The 24058-nt window shown below is 50.8% G+C and overlaps 1 protein-coding gene across 3 annotated transcripts in view; it reads left to right on the top strand.

Moving 5' to 3' along the window:
- DIAPH3 (diaphanous related formin 3) overlaps positions 1-24058 on the top strand; it is a 2278729-nt gene that overhangs the window by 2069648 nt on the left and 185023 nt on the right. The gene's annotated exons all lie outside the window — the stretch shown is intronic.

The raw sequence follows: 24058 nt of genomic DNA, 5'->3' as shown, positions 1-24058 counted from the left end.
CAACAACACATTCATTAGTATGTTACATCATTCCCATCAGACCAGCAATGCTACCAATTGTTGGATATGTGGCCGACTCCCTCCCTATCAGAACTATAAGGGAGTTTTGCCCCTCTTCCCATATCCGTTTACACACAATGGCTCCTGTGGAGCATGGTTTAGTTTGATCAATTCCCTAGATTCAAATTCCGTAGTTTATCAAGACAACTGGGTATGGGGAAACCTGGACCTAGCTCTGCTTAAAGTCTGCTACCCTAACAAGGAGGGACTTCCCAAAAGAACAGGAACTGATCTAGAAAATGAAGTATATGGATTAGGTAATTTTACACTTAACCTCATGATCCTGAACGTTGAATCTGAAGCTACATCAATCTTGCCCGCCATGTCAGTATTCCCAGTTAAAGGGGAATTATGTGTAAGAAAGAATGGTTCCATACACATGGGCCATAGTAAATGCACCACTGTGATAAAATTCAATGATCAAGGCAAGTCTACCTTTAGAGCTTCCCGTCATTCCTACTTCATATGTGGCCAGACCGCATATATACGTCTACCTCTAGATTGGGATGGTACCTGTTACATAGCATTCCTTCTGCCACCTGTTTTCCTAGCTCCTCCCGATTATCATAGAAATACCCATTTAGTACACAATAGACAGCAGAGAGATCTCCCAATTGTCGATTACACTGAAACGGCATGGGAGCAATACACAGATTTCAATAAAGGTTTCTTTCCCTATATAGGTACAGTCACTAATAGTAAGCTGATACGTAGATTAACTAGAACCCTTGAAGCAGTAGTGAACGAGACTACTTCCGCCTTAGGCAATTTAACAGAAGAGCAGTCTGCTATGCGGATTGTTGTGCTTCAAAATCGTCTTGTCCTTGACGTCATCCTGGCCGATAGGGGCGGAGCTTGTAGGGTCATCGGATCAAGTTGCTGCATTTTCATACCAGAAAATTCGCCGTCAGTATATAAAGCCATAACCCGCCTTCATAAGATTATAAGCCAGATACACCAGAGTCCAGGCACCTGGACTTGGTCCGGTTGGTTCTGGGGCGTGTTGTCAGCCTGGGGATGGAGGATCCTATCCTTCCTAGGTATTGGCTTTCTCATACTATTCAGTTGCTGCTTATGACTACAATGTGGGCCAGCGATTTGTGGTCTGTGTGCCACATCATGTATCCCACATCCAAGTTTTCGTTCAAGATCCCGGAAGAAGAAAGAAGAACAAATGATGCTATATGAACAGATCGATGGATTGATGAAGATCGATATCTCCTGAGGGTCCGTAGGGGACAAGGAGGGAATGAGGAAATATGAATTTTGTGATCAGTTATGTCCCCTATCGTAGACCCCAACGGCTCCATGTGCATGCTTTAAGTACATGTATGTTCCCTCCAGTTCCAGTTTTGAAGACGCAAATACATGTGCGTCCACCGTCAACATGTCCTCTTTCAGATCCGCCATGAATGGGTCAGATATTCCATTCCTAAGTATGAAAGGCCACCGACTTTATGTGGTTCACTTTCCACATTTTACAGATTCAGGCGAGTAGGCCCTGAATTCTGCCATCAAGCCTTTTCCTGCCTTCTGCCTCTGAAAGCTCCAGTCCGAGCCTGCATCTGTATCCATGAACTTTGTCCTACTCCCTGCGCGGCTAAACGGTGCCTGATCCAGCCTGTTGCCTGCCAAAAACTGTATTTCACCTTCAAGATTATCTGCTCCGCTCCTCATCCGATGCATTCCTGTCTAGTAGTTTAGGTAAACATTCTTCCAGCTACCGTGCTAAGGGCCAGGCCTCACTGTCCTCATGCAAGTAATTCATAGCCCCTGTTACCATGGAAGATTCCTGCCCCCTCGCATCTCATGTAGACACTTAGACGCTCGTACACGCACTAACAGTCAGTATAGAATAGATTCCGTCCGAGAGACCTTTCCTTTTGGATAATACAGTTCTTTAAACATAAGATATTAGATATGATTTGGGATTAGGTTGACATGACCCCTCAGACTTCTGTCTCCACATGTAGAGCTAAATGTCAAGTCCCCTTCACCCTCTAGTTGCACGTCAATCACACGTCATGCGGCTGCGCACGCATCTCTGCCAAATATTTCTGCTGACATTGCAGGATTCTCTTATGGATCCACCCACTTGTGACATCATGTATAATGACGTTTTCTAAGTTACGCCTATATGTCCGCCTTTTTGGTTACGTTTGCATATTTTATCTCTCTTATCAACTGTTACGCCTCCTGCATCTGTTTCACTATAATGCATTTCTTATAAAAGTGATTACCTGTCAATAATGTATTGCCTTCCTTCCTGAACTTTCGTGGTGATGGAATTTGAAGCCTGCAATTCGAATTGTATTTCCTTTGTAAAGGAATAAAGCCTTTTAGAACCTCTAATACCACGGATTCTGCCTCTTATATTTACTGAGTTATTCTTACTAGACTTTACCGCATAAAAAATAGTACCGGTAATGAAATATTTACCACAAGCACCATGACTCTACGGACTACGATGCTTGCCAGCATCTCAAACCGAAGTCCCTTGCCACCCTATCCGCCGTTTCCCGGCGTCGGGACGACGAGGGCCCAGATGCAAGCCTACGCTATGGCTCTGCAGGCTTCCTTGAGCCCTCCTCCTCTTCCTGCGATGTCCGTAGATTGCTCACCATGCGCGGGGCCTTCTGCTGACTTGCCGGCGGCTTCGCCCCTGGCGCCGACGCGTTCGGCTTCAGGTGTTGGAGGTGTGGGGCTGCCGAGGTGCGGCCCTTCGGGGTCCCCTCCTCGGACCATGGCATCCCTGCCTTGCCGCAAAGTCCAGCGGGGTTCCCTGCGGTGTCGCAGGAGGTCGCCGGGACTCAGGGCTTGCCCCCCAGTCCCCCTCGGTCCTCTGGGCAGGCGGCTGTCTTCCCAGAGGCCGAGCCAACGCCTCTCCGGCGTCAACGGCTTTCCTCCCCGGTGCGGGCTACGCCGCGGGTGAAGGCCGGGACTCAGGACGCTTCCCCGGGCCCCTCTCGGCCCTCGACGCAGGCGTCTGCCTCATCGGGGGCCGAGCCGGCACCTTTTCAGCGCCGTTCATTGGCCACTTCGGCTCCGACCCCGCCCCCCTCTCCAAGGTGGCACGTGGTGGTGGAGGTCGACCCGGCGCCGCTGGTGGACACTTTGGCGCCGCTCGAAGACTCCTTGGTGCCTGTGGTAGTCTCCCCGGCGCCCTCCCGATGTCGGATCATCGACTCTTCTCCGGATGTCCCTTCCTCTCCGGAGGGTTGTCATCTCCTCTTCGCCGGAGACTGAACGCCGCGTTGTGGTCTTTTCTCCGGCGGATTCCAGGGTGGGTTCTACGCCATCTCCACGTCCGCAGCCCCCGGACCCGTTCGTCCGTTCCCTGCAGTTGTCTGCCCCGCAGGCTTCTCCGCCCTCTCCAGAGACTCCTCAGGTCCCCCACTCGTCCGTGGGTTTCCCATCCTTCAGGGACTGGTCTTTTCTCCCTCCAGCGGGTCACGGGGACGGGCGTCTCAGTTTGCAGCCTTCGCCCACGGAGGAGTTGCTTTCCCCCCAAGACGCCCTACGGAGGCGAGTGTGGCCTTCGTCCGGGCCATTTTCACGGCCACTGGCATTCTGCAGATGGGAAATCCAGTTGCCCCACTCCCTTCGGACCACTTGTTAGAGGTTCTCCACCAGGGCTCTGGTGGAGGGGAGCTGCTAATCCCATTTGAACTGTCGCTCCATAAATCTCTTCTGAGGGTGCCCTGCCACGGGGGATCCGGTGTCTCAACCGCAAGATCCACTCTATCTTTTTTCCCATCCCTCGGCCCAGGGCCCTGTCCTGCCGGCTGATTTTCCTTCCTTGCCTTCAGTGCTGCTTCCGCTGTCACGGGAGGCTCGGTGGCTGGACTAACATTTTCGCCTCCACTAGCGCTGCTCTGCGTGCTCTCAACACTCTGTGTGTGTTGGCCAGAGCTACTTCCGATCTGTGGGATTCCGCGGAGTCCCTTTTGTCTCGAGCCTCCCAAGAGGGTGCCCGCACGGATCTGCGGCACCATGTGCGGGATGGTCGGGAGTTGGCTGCTTTCATTCTCCGTTCGGCCTTGGGCGTCTCGGATTCCCTCAGCCGTGCTATGGCGAGTTCTGTGACCCTCCGCCGCCATGCTTGGCTGCGGGATGGTGTCTTTCCAGAGAATGTTCGGGAGCGTCTTGTGGATTTACCCTTTGATGGAACACTTATTTCACACCCACGCGGACTCAGCTATTCAGAGACTGCTTGCGGGGCTTCGTCCTTCTCCTCCTCCTCCTCCATAAGCTCGGCCCTCCGATGCTTGATGGGATGCGTTATTCCTCCTTTGTTAGATTTCAGTCGGCCTGTTGTGTGCTGTGTGCGGCCTTGCGTGCCTTAGGGGTCTTCAGTTGGCCCCTTTATTCTTTTGGCTGCTGGTTCAGCCCTTCAGCTTGTGGTGTGTATTCTTTGCTGTTAAGTGCAGCTGTATAGGTCCTCAGGTTGGACCCTTTGTGTCTTTTTTGGCTGGTTAGTAAGCAGTCTGTGGTGTTTTCCAGAGGTCTTTTAGGTTCTTGGCCTCTGCTGCGGGTTTCCCTAAGAGGTATTTCCCTGTTTTTGTTCAGGGGCGTTTCCTACTCTAGGTGGGGTATTTGTTGGCTATTGTATAGCCCTGTTTTAAGCTAGGCGGGCGTGGATACCTTCTTAGGTTCCTAGCTTTTCCTGGCGTCCTCATATATCGCTTGGTGCGGTCTCTATCTCTTTGATGTTTTTCTCTCCAATGAGGTCCCTTCCTCTTCGCCTCTGGGTCATCGGCCCGACTTTTGTCATGCTGATTAAAGCGTCGTGTCTTTGTGTTTCCACCTCGTTCTCCGCTGTTCCGGCTGGGGCCTGTCTGTCTTCGTCTTGCGCTCGCCTTGTTCTTGGCCTCTGCTTCTTGGTATTTGCCAGCTGGGGCTGCGTGTGCCTGGTGGTTTTGGTCCCCTTCCGTGGGACTCACCGTGTCAACGTGTGCTACTGTCCCTTGTTCCCTACTTCGGGATGGGCACTCATTCAGCTGTGCCCTTCGCTGTGTGTGTGTTCTCCTAGGGCAGGCTCTGCCTCCGTTCCTTCTCCTTTCCCTGGCTTTGAGGGTGGTTATTTTCTTCCTCTGGCACTCACGGGGTGCCTTCTGCCACTCCGGGGTATTCTGGCGGACACACTTGGCTCTTCAGGTAGGCTTGTGGTATCCTGTCCTTCCCTTCGCCTTGTTCTTGCTTACTTCTGCTTGGTGGGGGCCTTGGCCGTCCTTCCTGTCCCCATGACACTTCCCCTCTTGGGGCCCTGTGTTTTTCCAAGCTGGTGAGGTTCTCTCGCAGACCCTCCTCCCCTCTGGGTATGGCTAGGGTATCTATTCTACGTTAAGGAATCAGCGGCTATTAGTCTCTATCAGATGTACAAGTTACTTAGCTAAGGTAACAATATATCTGTTAGAGACGATTCTAGCCGCAGATTCCTGCACGGCCCACCCTTCCTCCCCGTTCTGCGAGGACCCTTCAGCTTGGTCTTCTGCACTGGCCTCCCTTCGGGTGGCTTTGTCTTCTGCAGGTGCCCTCTTTCTCTTCCTCCCAGGCGGGATGCTTCGTTCTGTTTCTTATTCCACTCCTTCTTTTGTGGTCATTGGACGGTAGGTTCATGTGTACTTCTGCATCCCTTCACCATGGTTATTCCAGTGTGGGGCCTACTCCTACTCTTCTCTCTCTTTGTCATTGCTTGTTTTTTTTTTTACTTCTCCACATTCCTCTAGGTTGGGGTCTCTTGGCTGTGCCTCTGCCCTTAGCTTCTTACGGGGGATACGACACTCCTTGCTGGTGTTGTCTTGGGGTGCTTTGTCGTTACTCCTCTGTTCCAGACTTGTTGCCCCTCACTGTTATAGATTGTGGTTGCTGACTTCTTTCGTCGGCCACGTCATTTTTATCATATTTTTTCTGCCTCCAGGGAGGTTATCGCCTTCGCTTTGCGGGGTTGCTATTCGCAGTGGTGCTCTGCTCTTTACTTTCCAGGATTTTCAGTAACGCAGTGCTTGGCACTGTCCCTGATGGTGCTGTTCTTCACCATTCGCTTCTTCCCATTTTGTTTCTTTCTTTTTTTTTTTTTAAATGCAGGTTGCACATACTCACAAATAATTACAAAGAAAATCAGCACATTTACAAACATCCTTTGTCTTCTCGAGCCTGACAATAATAAGAAAGGAACAAGAAATCCAACTTATATACACATTTCGGGATACTATATTCTCTCTCCCTCTCTCATTCTGGTCTCCCTCCAATTTGAAATGGGAGACCAGATAGATTTCCCGAAATCCCCTGTTTTCTTCCCCTTCTGAGCATAGAGGAAGATCTCTATATTATGCATACCCAATAATCTGGAAAGCCACATTTGGAATGAGGGAGCAGTAGTATCCTTCCACCCTGAAGAAATTAAAATCTGAAGTACTGCTACAGAGATAAAAACCAGGGCTTCCTCAGCTTTCCCCAGTTTTAACCTATCATCGATGCCCAATAACATCAGGGAAGGGGATAGATCGATCTTTTGACCTAGCAGCCCCTCCCAGAATTTTCCTATCTCACCCTGGATTACAGCTAACGAGCCACAATTAAAGAACATATGTAGCAGATCTGCATGGCCAGAATTACATCTGGGACATCTGTCGTCTTCCCTGACCCCCCAGACATATACCTTGGCGGGCGTATGATATAAATTAAACAGAGTTTTGTAATGCTGAGCCCTCAAGTTTGTAGAAAGAAATATTTTTTTATTCAGATAGAGGGCCATATCCAGATCAACATCGGGATTTCCTAATTTTATGGCCAAAGCACGTTCAGTTTTTTCCGGATCATCCTGAGTTTCTCCCATGAAGAGCATATAAACGACTTTTAGCTTCTTACACCCTTTAACCAACAGGTCCATCATGGGAGATTCTGCCAGAGGTGATATCCTCGGTCTTAATGCCTTCAGCGAACGCACTAGTTGGACATACAGCAACCAATGGTTTGAAGGGATACCAGCACTACGCTGCAGGACATCGAACCCCAGTATCCCGTCTTCCCCCATTATATCCCCTAATGTCTTAATTCCAAGGTCCTTCCATACCTGAAAGTTCCTATCTACACCCACCTGCGGGAATAGGCTCGAATTGCATAGGTGGAGGTATGGGTTTATTTTGGGGATTTTACAAAACTTTGAGGTAGCCCTCCAGACCCCCCATACCCCTTCCAAGATCTTGAAACGGGCCCTCTTATAATATCTACAATCGACTACACGCATCAAGAGGCCAAGTGCTTTTCTCCCCACTAGCAGCTCATAAATTGAGGGGGGCATCTGAATATCGTTATTTACTGTACTAGGACATAACTCTGACTGAAAAAGAATAGACATTTGCGTCAATAAGCAAGACCAGTGATAAAACCTCAGGTTTGGTAAGGCCAACCCGCCCCTTTCCCTAGAAAGTGACATTCGGTTCGTGGAACGCCTAACCTTCCCATACTGCCATATAAACCTTATAAAGATGGACTCCAGATTTTTGATTATCTTCTCCTCGATTAAAAGGGGTATGGCACGAAACAAATACAGGATTTTAGGGAACATTGACATTTTGAGTACATTGACCCTCCCAATCAATGAGAGGTGTAATACATCAATTCTTTTCAGATCAGCTTCTATCGATTTACTAAGTGGAACAAAATTCTCGGCTACTATTTTATCTATTGAGGCATTGATTCTAACCCCCAGGTAGCTCGCTGAATCCACAAATCTGATATCTGATTTGATAATATTCTTAGTGCATATTATTTGCGTTTTGGATTCATTTAGTAGGTACCCCGATTGCCTACCAAAAGTCTTTGCCATTTGTGCCAGAACCAAAAGTGCCTGCTGAGGATCAGTAGTAATCACTGCCAGATCGTCTGCATACGCCAAGATCTTACTTTCGTAGCCATTACATACCACGGGGCTGATCCTTGGGCTCTCTAATATCTTCCGGATAAACGGATCGATGTAGAGAGAGAAGAGGATTTGGGAACAGGGGCACCCTTGACGCGTGCCTCTATTTATAGAAATTTCATCAGAGCTCTCCCCCATAACCACAACTCTCGTGACTGGATCAACATACATCGCTCTGAGTGCTCTGATGAATTTCTCCCCATATCCTCTTCCCGCTAAAATCCCCCACAGAAAGTTCCAAACCACTCGATCAAAAGCCTTCTCGGCGTCGAGCAGGATCATGGCCATCTCGCCCCCCGCGGCGGCCTGGGCATCGAACAGAGCTATTGCCCTCCTAGTATGGTCCGTGGTGCCGCGCCCAGGTACAAACCCGTGCTGCCACGGGGAGACGAGGTGCCCTCTTTCTCTTCCTCCCGGGCGGGATGCTTCGTTCTGTTTCTTTTTCCACTCCTTCTTTTGTGGTCATTGGACGGTAGGTTCATGTGTACTTCTGCATCCCTTCACCATGGTTATTCCAGTGTGGGGCCTACTCCTACTCTTCTCTCTCTTTGTCATTGCTTGTTTTTTTTTTTTACTTCTCCGCATTCCCCTAGGTTGGGGTTTCTTGGCTGTGCCTCTGCCCTTAGCTTCTTACGGGGGATACGACACTCCTTGCTGGTGTTGTCTTGGGGTGCTTTGTCGTTACTCCTCTGTTCCAGACTTGTTGCCCCTCACTGGTATAGATTGTGGTTGCTGACTTCTTTCGTCGGCCACGTCATTTTTGTCATATTTTTTCTGCCTCCAAAGGAGGTTATCACCTTCGCTTTGCGGGGTTGCTATTCGCAGTGGTGCTCTGCTCTTTACTTTCCAGGATTTTCAGTAACACAGTGCTTGGCACTGTCCCTGATGGTGCTGTTCTTCACCATTCGCTTCTTCCCATTTTGTTTCACTGATTTTTTTCGTACACTGTAACTATACTCTCACAGTTTTGTTGGTGATGGCTCCGCGTTGTCGCGCGGAAAAGATCTCCGAAGAAAACTGACGTCAGCGCGCCGGGGTGGGACTTATGTGACCTCGCTGATGTCACGTCCGCGGAACAATACAAGGCCCGAGTGTACCCTACCTCCATCAGTTCTTCCTTTTTTCCTTTTGGGGGCATACTCGCGCTATATGCTCAAAAGCACCACAGTGAAATCATTGTGGTCCTGAGGGAATAGGAAGTAAAGGAGCTGGGGTTATAGGGTTGGGTAATATAGTCACTGTCTCTGGCCTTCGGGGGTAGTGAGGAGGTCTGTGGGCTCTCTTGGGCTGGATTCCTTGTTGCTTCCGATTCCCTTCTTCTTTACCCTTCTGCAATTCCTGAGCCCTATAGAAAGCTGGCGCAATCTCAACGGCTTTGTCCAATGTCAAATCTGCGTGCTGGCGAACCCACCTTTGTATCGGAGGGTGTAGTGAAGTAAGAAATTGTTCTAGATAGTTTTTCTCTAATATGGCTTCCTTGGGGGAGGTCAGGGGTTTTAGCCATCTGTTGGCTACATCCTTAATCCGATAACACAGGGCCCTGGATGTGTGCCGTAGCCTCGTTTGATAGGTCTCGTCATCCATGCCCATGCATTTGAGAATGCATCTTTTAATGTGCAGATAGGGGGTATTTCCAAGGGGATTGGTGGCCTGATGGGCTGACTGGAGATCCCTTGTCAACAGGGGACCTAAATACTGTCCCCACCTGTCTTCTGGCCATAGGGCAGCTCTGGCCATTCTCTCAAAGTTAGAGAGGAAGAAATCTGGGTCTTCTCCTTGAACATACTTCTGGATCACCACAGAAGGAGGGGCTGTTAACCCTCTGGGTTGTCCAAGCAGCTCAGCCAATTTCCCCATCGTTGTTTCCTGAGTTTGTCCCTGTCCTGTAAAGGTCTTGTGCAGAGCCTCCCTCTCTGCCGTCTCTAGAAACCTGGCCATGATCTTCTCGGGTCTCTCCTGGCTTTCCGCCATCTTACTAAAAACTGCCTCCATTTCCCCCGATCCCACTTCTGACACCATCTGTCTGGAGGGATGGGCGGAAACAGAAGTGAGAAGGCCGTATGGAGGTAATATTGAGGTTTTATTAAAGGAACGTATCCATCCCAAGGCAACAAATAAGTGTTGTTCTTCCGTCATACCAGTGCAATAATCAAAAACACAGTCTTGACCGGTTACGAAGAGGGCCACGTAGGTCTGTTAGTCGCAAGAGTTCTCGTCACTTCAGCGATTATCTGGTCAGGTCCTGAAGTTTAACACCAAAAGAAAAAACAAGAAAGCAAAAGCAGCGGTCAGTGTTCAGGCTCTACTCAGTATACAGAGCTTCCACCCCACCTCGTGAGGGACTGGCCAATGGGTTGAGTGCAAAGATAGAGATAAGAAAAAAAAAATGAAAGGAAGGTCACCCAGCCGATGCTCCCAATAATTGACAGGGACGTTCCCAATTTACCCTGCACCAATCCGATGTGCACAGGACTGGTTTTGGCCACGCAATTGGGACATGAGGGGGCTCTGGAGAGTTACCGGGCAAAAAGACCCCTGTTTTCTGGCCCTCCCCATCCTGTGTTTCTTCTGCCCAGGTTACATACCGCCTTCTGCCGCAACTCTCCGGAGTTGCGGCGGCTCATGCGTGTCCTCCGGGATCCACCAGTCTTCCTCCTGGCTATGATGGTAAGTGACCCATAAGGGGGGGGGGGGGGGGGGGGCGGGGGCGGTGGTGATAACAGGAGTGGCGCTGGCTTTCAGGGGTGCCTTCTCACAGTGTCAGTGTGGGGAGAGAGTGCCTACACAAGCCACAATAGACAGTAAAATAGGCCCCCTCAGTAAATAAAGGCAGGAAAAATTATTAAAACCAATGACCTAACCCCAGGTAGTTCACCTCCAATAGTAAAAACAAACAGCATTCTCCTTCCCCATTTTTCAGAACAGAAAGGACTACAAACCGCATTGGAGGCTCAAAACGTTTACTCGCTTCCAGGAATTCAGGTTTGATGTGGGCTGTGCGGATCATGGAACCACAATAGGCCAGGCATCGATGATGAGTCCACAGAATAATCCGGTTGCCTGAAGCACGCACAGGAATTAGGCCCCACTCTGCTGCTGATCCCCCAGTAAGGGGTTGGCTGACCACCCTCCAGGGACAGGGCAGTCTGAAAAGCGGCAGAGAAGAAGAATTAAATTGAATAACCCCGGTTCAAGAGCTGATAGCCAGGTTCCAGAGCCAAAGGCTAATGAGACATATTCCAATCACCAGGCCAACAGGTCCCCATTTCCTCGGACCTCAGGCCCAAGCTTGACATTTCCTTCATGGCCTGCAGTTCGAACAGTGCCCCCAAAATGCTCCAAAATCCTCTAATGCAATAGAGTCATTATGAAGTAATGGGGTAACCCAATCAATGTCCTTGGACCTGGGTATCAAGTAATACAAGAAACAATTGGTCCTGGACCTTTCTTTTTAAACTAAGCAATTTCTGGCAAAGATTATTATTTCAATATAATTTAATGCTTTCATACAATCAGCAAAAGGTTATTAAGTCCAAACAAAGTCCTTAGATGTTCATCAGACCTGAAAACATACTTGGCATCTGTTAGTTTTATAAAAAAACATTTGTTTATTGTTCAGATTAATTTCAACAATTGGTAGACACGCTACCATACTCATTATTAAGGAGGAGAGGTTGCTCCAAAAGGGGTGCAAGGAAGTGGTGCTCATGTGTGAGGTAGGTAAAAGTGAAAGAAGGGAAAATCAAAGTCCAAGGAAATCAAAGAACAAACATCACTAAAACTGTTCTGGTTTAATTGACAACAAAGCCAGTTAGATAAAGCCTGTCCAACATGAATTCATTTCCAAGTATTTAATTCAAATAATTTCCCAAAAACAGAGAGATATCATCTGTAGCTCGGGCGGGGTAGTGGTGACATGTGGTACAGGCCTACTTGGGGGTAAGCGTCGACGTTTTGACCCGACTTGGAAGCATAGAGGGTAATTGGTTCCTCAGCCTGCAGGTCTTCCTCAGGACAAAGGGACAAGGGGAAGACAACCTATTCAGGATGCTCGTAGATCAGGGCTCCCAGGATAGCAAACCCGCACTCACGTTGCGGTTAAAGGACCCTGTGTTTCAATACTCAAAAAGATGGAATGTATGTATATGTATAAATAGTTATAGAGCGCACTGCAACCCTACGGGCATCCTGGCGCTAATGACATAGTGAGGAGGAAGAGGCTGGAGGGTTATACTCTAGGGAATAACCAGGTCTTGAGCTGTCTACGGAATAATGTCAATTCCTGGACCTGTCGCAACTCCAAAGGAAGACTGTTCCACAAACGCGAAGCCGCAGTGCTAAAGGCACGGCCTCCCAAGGTAGATCTCTTTGTCTTGGGAATCTTGGCCAGCCTAGCTGATGAACTGATCAACTCAAGGTCATATGCTCGTTGGTCCGTACAAAGGAAAGCTGAAACAATCAACATCCGCACTCCCGTTGCGGTCTGGAAACAGTATTTTCAATTTTGGAGAAGGTCCATAACATATGGTGAACTGATATCAAGGGTAAATCAAGCGACAACTAAATCTATTTATGCGGCAGCCCGAGGTGCCGACTTCAAGTTATATTTAAATAATAATCTTTGCCAGAAATTCCTTAGTTTAAAAAGCAAGGTTCCGGACCAATTGTTTTCTAGTGCAATAGGGTCCTCCCTTTCAGTTATGAATGAAGCCAGCCTCGGTGATGGTAAGATCTTAAAACTCCATGCCCCACTCGCGGAAGTCAATTAGCTTAGAGGCCTTGGTGTTGGGTGACCAGTAGTCTCAGATTTGCCTGGACAGTCTCTGTTTTTCTTTTTTGATCATCTGTCCCGGCAGATTTTCTGGGAGACTCCACCGAACTGGCCTTTATGAGCCCATAGTTAGTCTATGTTCCGTAGCTCCTAGGGGTCTTTGTCTGCTCCGTTGGTGAACGCCATCTTCCAGGTATTCTGCTGCCCTCTGCGGCGTGAAATTCAAGGCGGGGTGTGGCCCAAGGGAGAAGGGAGTGCCAGGGACGGAGGCTTCCAAGTCTCTATCCCAACTCCAGATGTATCTCAGGGCACCAGGTGCACCCACTTCCAGATTCAATGCCCTTCCAAGCATAGTCCACTGGTGTTGCTCCAACCTAGTTGCAGGCACCATGCAGGAAACAGCTGGCCCTAACTGCCGACCCCTGGGTGGGAAGTATAGGGGAGGGGGAAAGAACGATAGAGCAGCCCCTGACCCTCTCCCCGCGGGGCAAGGGAAACAATGAATGGTGCAGCTCACGGAAAAAGCCCCAAACTAAAAGCAACACCACCCAAAATCAGCCCAAAAGATTCTAGGTCAAAGGTGGGGTCAAGATCAGCAAAACTAGGTATCTGAGGCCACGAGGGAGGGCCACATTACACACCACATGCTGTGAACAGGGAGTTGCACAAGCACCAAGATGTTCTCACGGTGCAGACACTGGCAACACCAAACAGCAGTACGCCCCCCTCAACCCACATTTCCGCGCACATATACTGATACTGAGCTACACAATGCATAGCGAGCGTAACTGGGGGTAATATCAAAAAGGAGATATCCCCCAGCAGGAAAATAGCCTCAGGAAGGGGCCTCACAACAACTGCGCTCTTAGAAACGCACTGGAAGAGGCGCCTTTGGCAACACTAGCATCACCCATTGGACTCCTACTAGAAGCCACAATTCTGTATTTCCCTGTCCTCATGAGACCACCTCACAAACATACCTATCACCAATCTGATAACTTGGAATTGAAATGTCAAAGGTCCAAAAACAACCCATGTATGATTATTGGGGGGCTCAATGGCTTCTAAAAATAAGATTTGTCTATACCAGTTTGTTCCTTACCTGCACCATCACCAACTCCACCAACGCCCATCGATGATATGATCCTGATGCCAGTCACTGACCCCGAACCGATGTCAGCCCAATCAAGGCCTATGATGTGCTATAAAATTACAAATGTCCAAATATTGATTATACAACCAGATTTCAATCCACCAGCAAAGGATTTGTGCTGTTTTTGGTTCTGATTGGGACGATGCATGAAGAACCACATTTCTCTCATGCTGTTATCCCCTTCCCCCCCTTCCCCCCCTTCCCCCCCTCCCTACCAAATTATACAGAGTATTTATTTATTGTATGTAAGCATAGAAAATGCCATTGGGCTAGACAGTTCTTCTGAAACAGAACTAAACTCATCACCTGGGCCATCAATGTAAGTAAGCGCTTCGGTTTCATTGGTAACTCAGAGGGCAGCTGAGGCACTATGTAGGAAAGTATGATCTGCTTTCATGGTTACCCCCCCTCTTCCTGCTGGTGTCAGTATGTGTTTTTTGACTAGTCTGACTGAGATCCTCCTAATCGGGCTCCCAGTCACTGTGCTTCCTCCCTATATTTGGCATGGTAAGTACTTCTGTACCTCCACAATTGGCTACTGGTGTACTCATTTAAGTCCCTAGTATATGGTACTGATGTGCCCAGGGAATAGGTGCACCATGGTCTTGCATGGGCTGCAGCATGTATTGTGCCACCAATGAGAGACGACTCAAACTGTGACTTCAGGCCTGCTATTGCAGCCTAAGTAAGCTGGTGCCAGCACCACTTATGACAGATCTACATTTTCATATATCTGAGGCCACTGCACTTAGGTCTTTCAATCATAAAGGCAGGGTGCTGGGTTATAAGTGTGTGGGTGCCCCTGCATGAGCGGGACACCCCTACAAACCCCGGAGTCTATTATCTAGGCTTTGTAAGTGCGGTCAGCCATTTTGATACATATCGTGGCCATTCGGCCTTACCCGTTGCCTAACTCTATAGTGGCTGTTCCAAACCTGGGCAAAGTTTGCTATCAAACATTTTGGAATCATACCCCAACACTTTTACTGGTGTTGGAGGTATGATTCCATGCACTGGGGGCCTCCTCATGGAAGCCCCCAGTACTCCCAGTAACAGCCTTACAGTGTCTGCCAGCAAGCTAGTGCTGTTGCTGACCTCAGACACAATTCTGCCTTTATGCTGCTGAGCTGAGCTCAAGCAGGGCAAGGTAGAACAATATGTTTCCTGTCACAGGGAGGTGTGACCACCTCCCATACAGGACTTGGTGTATTGGGAAGAGATGGGGGCACTTTCCAGCGCCATCAGACTGCTTTGAAGGGCTCAATTTGTTGCCCTCCTTGCATACTCCACTTGGAACCAGTTCTGGGAGCCCTTGGCTCGCAATCTGGTGCGAAACTGCACAAAGGACTTGGGAGTATCCTCCCGTCTGTCCAGACGCTCCTTTGGGAGGGACCCCTGAGTCGTCCTAACCCCTTTCTCAGGGTATAAAAGGGCATACCTGTGGGTGGGTCCTCAGATTCGGTGTGGGACGAGACTCACACCTGATACCACGTCACTCTGCGACCATCTGGACACTTGGACTTCCCCTGGAACCGAGACTGCAGCAAGGAAGACTCCTGCTGCTTCTGGTCTAACTGTTCTGCTAGTCTTTGTCTGCGCTTCTTTCAGGATCTTCAACAGACCTGTAGGCATCAAGTACACCCGAAGTTATCTCTGTTGGAGTGAAGGAGTCACCCCTGCGTCTGCAGGGACCGCAGCAAAGCTGACTGGTCTGCTCCTCCCGACATCCCACAGACTTCGAAAGGCTCAGCAACACAGGTGGTGGTTCTACAACTTCCTCGAGGACTGACCTTTCCTATCTGCAAGTTTGAGGTCAGTATGCCTCGTCTGAACAGCTGGGACCGAACCCCTGAGCACTGGGTTTACTTGCCGTTGCCAAGGTTTGTTGACTCTGCACTCCAGAGGTCTTTGGTCTACAAGAAGCTCCAGCATCTCTTCCTGCCAAGATCAGCATCCTCTGCACCAAGGGCCTTCATCTTTGGTGAGCTGCTCAAGGTCCTCTTGTGACTCCTGTGCCCTTGGTCTCTGGGCTCCCCTGCTTGCTCGGGGCCTGCTCTGACTCTCTTGCTTGTGCTGAGTCCTTTGGACCTTGCTGGTCTCAACGTTACTCATTCTTTGCGTTCCACTCCTGTTTCAGCTACCAAGGCTTTTTGGTGCTCCTGCTGCACACCGACCCCCTGGTTCTCGACTTCCAACGTGGGACAGCTTGTGCACAGCTCCTGGTCTTCCTCAGCATCGCCTGGTCCTCACAGCCTCAGCGACAAGGTCACCGTCCACTCCTTGGAACCATCTGTCTTCGGTGGACATTGCTCTTCTGTGCCTCCTGGTCCCCTCCATGTGGCATAGACACTGTCCCCTTTGCTTGCAGGTTCTCCTTCTACAGAATCCACCCTTGGATTCCACCGGACTCGCCAGTTGCATCTTTACTGAAGTTCTCCTTTGTGGTCTACTGCGGTTTCTGACATCACTTCGCACATATGTACTTGGCTTCCCTGGTGTAGGTATCCTGGTTCCTGGGGTACACACGTATGGGGTGACTCTCCAACCTTCTGTCTTCCACGGGGTTTCTTCAGGTCCTCTTGGTAGGTTGCTTCTTCAAAACTGCCTGTCGCTGGTACTTGGGCCTCCCACAAAAGTGAGGCACCATTTTTATCGGGAGACCTGGGGGAACGCTGGGTGGTGGGAAATTTGTGTGAGCCCGCTGATGCCACAACTTTCCCACACAAAAATGTGTGAAAAAAGTGAATTTTTTTTCAGCTAAAATTGAGGTTTGCAGGGGATTCTGGGTAAGGAAACATTGGGGATCCACGCAAGACATACCTCCCTGAAAGCCCCCGGGCGTCTAGTTTTCAGAAATGTGTGGGTTAGGTAGGTTTCCCTAGATTAATGCCGAGCCCCGGGCCAAAAACTCATGGGACCCCCATGCAAAACCAGGTTGGTTTGTGATAGGTAATTTTTATGTCGCCTCAATAGATTTTGGGCCCTTCCCTGCTGTGGGTACTTGGCCCACCCATACAAGTAAGGTACCATTTCTATTGGGATACTTGTAGAAATGCCAGGGGGTTGGAAATTTGTTGTTACTTTCTGCCGTGTGAAAATTTGGGCACAATAATGCAAGGAAAATGTCACAGTCATATTTTGAGGTTTGCAGGACATTGTAAATGTAAATGTTGTAGACTTGTAAAGCGCACAGCTACCCCAGCAACGGGGCGTCCCGGCGCTATAGACCGCTGGGGAACCCGTCCTGGCTATCCCTGTGAGATGGTCCCTTTCTGGGTATCTCCAAGGTGAAACCAGGCATCCCCGGCGTCTGTGGGGGGCCGTTGTAGAGATGAGGCAAGCTTAATGCCCAGAGTTGCCGAGTGTGTCCCTGGTTAGAGTAGGTACCGAGGCGAGAATTATCAAGTCCGTTTTTTACCCTGGTCCACGATAACTTGTTGGGATCCACAAGAGAGACATCACCATGCACTCCCATGGGTGTTTAGTTTACGACAAAAACTACAGTTGTTAGGTTATTCTTAAATGAAATGTACAGCTTGGCAGAGAGACAAAACAGACAAAGATTACTGCACAGCCATCTATTCCTCAAGCACACACACATACTGGTTGGATTTGACGCGAGGGATTCTGGGTAAGGAAACGTTGGGGGATCCACGCAAGCCATACCTCCCTGGAAGCCCCAGTGTGTCTAGTTTTTAGAAATGTATGGGTTTGGTAGGTTTCCCTAGATGGCCGCCGAGCACCGGGCCAAAAACCCAAGTGACCCCCTTGCAAAACCAGGTAGTTTTGAGATAGGCAATTTTGATGTCGCCTCACTACGTTTTGGGCCCTTGGCTGTTGCGGGTACTTAGGCCTCCCACAGAAGTGAGGCACCATTTTTACCGGGAGACCCAGGGGAACGCTGGGTGATGGGAAATTTCAGTGAGCCCGGTGATGCTATAACTTTCCCACACAAAAATGTGTGAAAAAAGTGATTTTTTTTCAGCTAAAATTGAGGTTTGCAGGAGATTCTGGGTATGGAAACGTTGGGGGGGTCCATGCAAACCTTACCTCCCTGGAAGCCCCCGGGTGTCCAGTTTTTTTAAATGTGTTGGTTTGGTAGGTTTCCCTAGATGGCCACCAAGCACAGGCCAAAAAGACAGTTGACCCCCTTGCAAAACCAGATTGTTTTGTCATAATTAGTTGTTTGTTTCTACAGCGTGAGAATTTCGCCACAATATTGCAAGGAAAATTTGACAGACATTTTGAGGTTTGCAGGACATTGTGGATAAAATAACTTTTTGGAATTCACAAGAGACATCACCATGAACTCCCATGGGTTTACGACAATATCTACAGTTGGTGGGTTATTCTTACATGGAACATACATCTTGGCAGAGAAACTAAAAAGACAAAGATTCCTGCACAGCCATCTTCCTCAAACACACACACACACATACTGGTTGGATTTGGCACGAGGGCGAGTGATGGTTCAGTATATTAAATTTTATTAACAAGAGATTTCACAAAAATGAAATGCACTGTCAATAATTGAATGGACAAAAAACTGAACCAGTGACTCACAGCTCGTGAGCTGTAAAGCCACTTCAAGGCACCAACCGCTTTACTTGGCCATTCACACACCTTTCATACATGATACACACAAGACCATTTACACCACCAGGCACAAAACCAACACATTACAACATTCACAAAAAAGGACAAGGTACACCCTGCTTCACAAAAACGGAAAAGAAACGTTTTTATGCACAACCACCAATTCCTCAAGCACACATACATACTGGTTGGATTTGGCACGAGGGTGAGTGATGGTTCAACATATACAGTCGTATTAAGCAGAGATTTCACAAAAATGAAATGCACTGTTAATTGAAAGGACGAGAAACTGAACCATTGACTCACAGCTCGTGAGCTGTAAAGCCACGACAAGGCACCAACCTCTTTACAGGCCATTCATACACCTTTCATACTTGTGACACATACAAAACCATTCACAACGCCAGCCGCGGGCCCAGCACATTACAACACTCACACCAGCAGACAGCGCCATTCAAGGGCCCATCACTTTCACACGCCCACATTCCTGACACGGCAACCACACCAGCTCACGGATTACGTTGAGTGGCATTTGGCTAGCAGTGTGTGTAGTGACCAGCAGCTAGTCACTACTCACACACCGCCAGCCAAGCACCAGTCCACGCACACCACACCGCTAGCCAAGCGCCAGTCCAAGTACAGTCCACGCACACCACACCGTGGGCCATGCGCCAGTCCACGCACACTGCCAGCCAAGCACCAGTCCACGCACCCCCCACTGCCAGCCAAGCGCAAGTCCACACACCGCCAGCCAAGCACCAGTCAACGCACCCCACACCGCCATCCAAGCGCAAGTCCACGCACACCACCAGCCAAGCACCAGTCCACGCACACCGCCAGCCAAGCACCAGTCCAAACACACCGCCAGCCAAGTGCCTGTACAAACACACTGCCAGCCAAGTGCCAGTACAAACACACTGCCAGCCAAGCGCCAGTCCATGCACACTGCCAGCCAAGCGCCAGTCCATGCACACTGCCAGCCAAGCGCCAGTCCATGCACACTGCCAGCCAAGCGCCAGTTCACGCACACCGCCAGCCAAGCGCCAGTCCACGCACACGACACCGCCAACCAAGCGCCAGTCCATGCACACCACCAGCCAAGCGCCAGTCCACGTACACCACACCGTCAGCCAAGCGCTGTGAGAAGTTGGCCTGATATATGATGTCACTAATTCTAGTGTACACCTTGTATCAGTCCAAACAACCCTTATGGTGATTGGTTGTAAAGTCAACCTTATAGACCAGCTATCCTAGTGGTAGCATTTACAAGAGCAGTCTTAGGCTAAACTCTGAAAGACATGTGAAGCCAGCTGTTATACCATATGTAATTCCTTGAATACCAAATGAAAGGACACCACAACAGATGTATATATATAATAAAGTGTGTTTATTCCAGTCAAACCCTCAGCACTCTTTATGAGATTCGAGGTAAGTACAACACAGTCTTATTCAAGCATACATTAAGTCACACAGGTAAGTAATACAGTTAGGCCCTAGGGGCCACGCAAACCATATACTAAGTAAGTGGTATAAGGACCACTGTCACGGAAATAGGATAGGCCTAGGCCTAGGGAATCGCTGGGGCTACACTATACTACCCAAGGTTAGGAAGTGGGAGCCCCACGGGATTCAGGTGCAGAGTGGAAACACTCACGCGTGATGCGTATAATCGATAGAAATAGTACAGTTTAGAATTAATAAGATTTAGGACACTTCTGTAGTAACTAGGAAGTCGAGACTTGAGAACTAGACACTAGGATAGTCAATACCCTGATGAGCACCGGAGTACCCAAGTTACCTAGCCCACGGGCTGCGGGTGCATAGGTGTGAACTTGCGTCGGGTTTCGTCGTCGACTCCTATGGATGCCTGAAGGAAAGATGCTGACAGGCAGTCAGTGAAGAGTGTCCGGTGGATCCCAAGGCCGGGATCAAGAAGGAAGGATACCTGCAAGCAGAAGGGACATAGTCTGGGTCACTAGCCAGTGACCACGTGGAACCAGGAAGGAACCAGGCGATGTCGGGAGATTGCAGGTGAAGAGGTGAAGCTTGTCGCAGCAGCCACGGGTACCAGGAGACGTCGAGGACGACCAGGACCAGGAGGCGAGCTGTCCCACGAAGGCTCGTGCTGTCGGCGGCGTCGAAGTCGAACTAGGACTCACCAAGCCTTGGCAAGCGGAACCCACGAGGAATGGAGGACTTGCTTCTGGTGCAGGCCAGGAAGGTCTGGGGTGCTTCTCTTTTACAGAGGAACAGGAGCCAGTCTGGAGGAGCCAAACCAGCAGTGGAAAATTGAAGGTGTCGTCGCAAAGGTTACTAGCCAACGGGCAAGCAACCGGACAGACGAGGCAAGCAGGAAAATGCAGAAGGGCCCCACGCAGGACTCATGGAGTGTGGGGGGCTGATCTTCGGTGCAGATGGTGCTTGGGGTTGGGGCTTCTTAATCCCCGGTGCACAACCTCGAGGGTGCCTCAGAAGCTGCGCTGGAAGATACTCGCCACTTTTCCCAGGTAGCCGGTCCCACGTCTCTCGTCGCCTCCACGGATCTCAGCTCAGCTGTGGATGTGGATCAGGGTCAGAGAAGTCTGGAAGTCAAGGCTCTGGTCAGGCTCTGCAGTCGGTCCCTCGTAGAACTTCAGCAAAGCAAAGGGTAAGTCTCTTGATGGTGCCTGTTCGCACAGGGTGACCACTCCTTGGCCACAAGGGAGATTCTTCAGTCTTCTTCTTTCGTCGAATGTCGAAGGTCCAGAGTTTCTGTTCAAGTTGCTGGTTCAGGATAATCTAATTTAGCAGGGCCCAACTAGCTACTAATATACTGGGCTAGTGGGCTGGGCTACCTGCAAGGTCCCTCCTATGGGTGGGACCAGGAAGGGGAGTGGCTACACCCCCTTTCCTTTGTCCAGTTTCGCGCCAGAGCTGGGGCTGGAGTGCCCCTGCACCGGTTTGAACTGGACTATGCATGGAGCACCTTGTGTGCCCCAGGCATGTCTCATTCCTTTCAGCCCTCCCTGCCCCAATACTCTAAAGTCTGTCTGGGGAGGTGCTAGCACCTCCCCAAGCAGGAAACCTATTGTCCAGGTCTCCCTGGCTGGGAGGGCTCCCAGCAGCAGGAGGTCAGACTCGTGTCTGTGGCAGCAGCATCCATTTTGTGATGCTGAGGCTTTGGTGAGAGTTAAACAGCAAAGTAGGATTTTAACATGTCTCTCCCTCTAGAAGGGAGGAATAATATCCTCATCACCAGAAATGGTATGGGGGTATTATTCCAAAGTGTTAGACACGTTACACGACATGTTTTGATAAAGACAAACCATAGTTACCATAACCGTTTAAGATTATAAGGTACATCTGAAAGAAACACGTTAGTTAGATTCCTCATCTTAGAATATCCCCAGGCGTCAGACTGGATCCGGAAGATTTTTGTAGCAATACCCCTTGCGCATCGCTAGGCGTCGTCTGCGGCTCCGCGTCCGTCGTTGGCGTCGTGCGCCAGAATGACGTCGTCGGAGTACTTAGACGCCGCCCGCGCGCGCTGACGTCCGTTCTTCTTTTTTCCGCGCCAGTAACCGCCAATCCGGGAGAGCTACCCCTTTAGTCAATTTTTGACTAACTTTTTCGACTCTTTTTGGTCACTTTCTCGACTCTGGTGCCGGTAGGATGCCTGGTTTCAAGGCCTGCGACGACTGTCACCGACTGATGTCGGTGACCGATCATCACCGCCGGTGTCTGTACTGCTTGGGCCTCGACCACGACGCGGAGTCGTGCTCCGATTGTATGGCCCTGAACTCGAAAGCTAGGCGGGAGCGGTCCCGCAAGCTTCTCGAGCTTCGCCACTCGACTCCGCGTCCCTCTCGATCCCGGTCCAGGAGGAGGTCCAAGGATTGGTCGCGGAGCCGCACTCGACATCGTCGCTCGTCTGGCTCGAAGTCTAAGGGTAACTCGAAGCGCTCCAAGAAGTCCAAGAGGCGACACCGCTCTTCGGACTCCCCTCGCCGGTCGCGCGACTCGGCCGAGGGTCAGGGTGGTTCCACCCCCGCGGCTCCGCAGGAGCCGCAGGCGCCACGCAAGTCCCCTGGGACTGACGCGACGCCGGCAGAGGTCAGTGCCTTCCTCTCGGCCATGAGGAGCCTGGCCCCGCCGTCGACGCCCGCTGGCGCGCCTTCCGGCCCCGCAGACTCGACTGGGCGACCTTGCGTGCCGGCGGCCCTGGCGCCGTTGGAGGCTCCGGCCCCGACGTCGCAGGTCCCCGAGGGGCCCGAGCCTGGGCCCCCGTCGACGCCGGTCGACCTCGTCACGCCTCTTCCGCCGGCACCGGTGCCACCTCCGACGCCGACTCCGGTCAACGTCGATCCCCGGTTCAGCCCCTGTCCGGTCTCGATGCCGATGCAGCGCCGCATCCGACGCCGCTAGAGACACATTATGTCTATCGACTGGCTCCGATCATTCCTCCTGTTTACCAGGAATCAAATGACGGAGGCGACTGGGAGGGGTCTGAGGACCCTATGGCCCTTCAAGGGCAACTTTCACTGGACTGGGCAGATGAACTGGGGGAGGCCAGTGGATTGGATACCTCACCGGACACTGGATTCATCTCTCTTCCGACTGCGGCTTCGGAGGAGGGTGCAGCTTTTTCTGTGGTGCTGCGCAAGGCGGCCGCGGCCCTTGGGCTTGAGCTGCCTGCCGTGGCTGTGAGGACTAACATCCTCACTGAGGTGCTTCAGTCTGCCGCATGCTCCACTGAGCCTCTGCTGCAATTCAATGAGGCCCTCACTGACGTTCTGCAGGGCACCTGGTCCAAGTCCTCCACAGTCCCTCCTGTGGATAGGAACGTTGCCAGGCGCCACCGCCCTGCTCCGGGCGACCCCAGTTTTCTGTCCCAACACCCCACCCCCGAGAGTCTGGTTATCCAGTCCTCTACCTCCCAATCCTCCTTCCCGTCCGCTCCTCTGGACCGGGATTCCAAGAGACTGGAACAGTTCGGTAAGAAGCTGTTCTCCTCGGCCAGTTTGGGCCTGCGGTCTTTAAACACCGCCTGTCTCTTGGACCGTTATTCCCACTCTCTGTGGGATACGGTGGAGGACGTGCTGCCACTGTGCCCGGAGGAGGCCCGGGCACGGCTTTCCTCTGCTCTGGCCGATGGGAGAAATGCAGCGCGCCATGCCATCCGATGTGGACTCGACACTACGGACTCGCTGGGTAGGGCGATTTCTACCACGGTGGCGCTTCGACGTCACGCCTGGCTGCGGTCCACGTCCTTTTCAGGGGATGTCCAGAGCACACTCATGGACATGCCTTTTGATGGCGCTCGCCTCTTTGGTGAGAAAGCGGACAGTGCGCTGGCTCGCTTCAAGGACTCCCGGGCTACTGCTAAGGCCTCGGGCCTCTCGGCCCCGCGGCCACAAACTTCCGCTTTTTGCTCCTTTCGTGGCCAAGTGGTTTCCGCCGAGGCGGTACTGGAGGACAACGCGGTCAGTCCACATCCACCCCGGCAGCATCCGCCTCAAAGCCTTCCTAGTCCGAGCTTTCAGGCCCATTCCTCGCCAGTGGGAGGCCGGGTTCG

The sequence above is a fragment of the Triturus cristatus genome, chromosome 8 (genome assembly GCF_964204655.1).
Source record: "Triturus cristatus chromosome 8, aTriCri1.1, whole genome shotgun sequence".
In the NCBI taxonomy this organism is placed as follows: Eukaryota; Metazoa; Chordata; class Amphibia; order Caudata; family Salamandridae; genus Triturus; species Triturus cristatus.
Note: the sequence above shows the minus strand (reverse complement) of the source record. Positions and strands in the feature narration are given on the sequence as shown.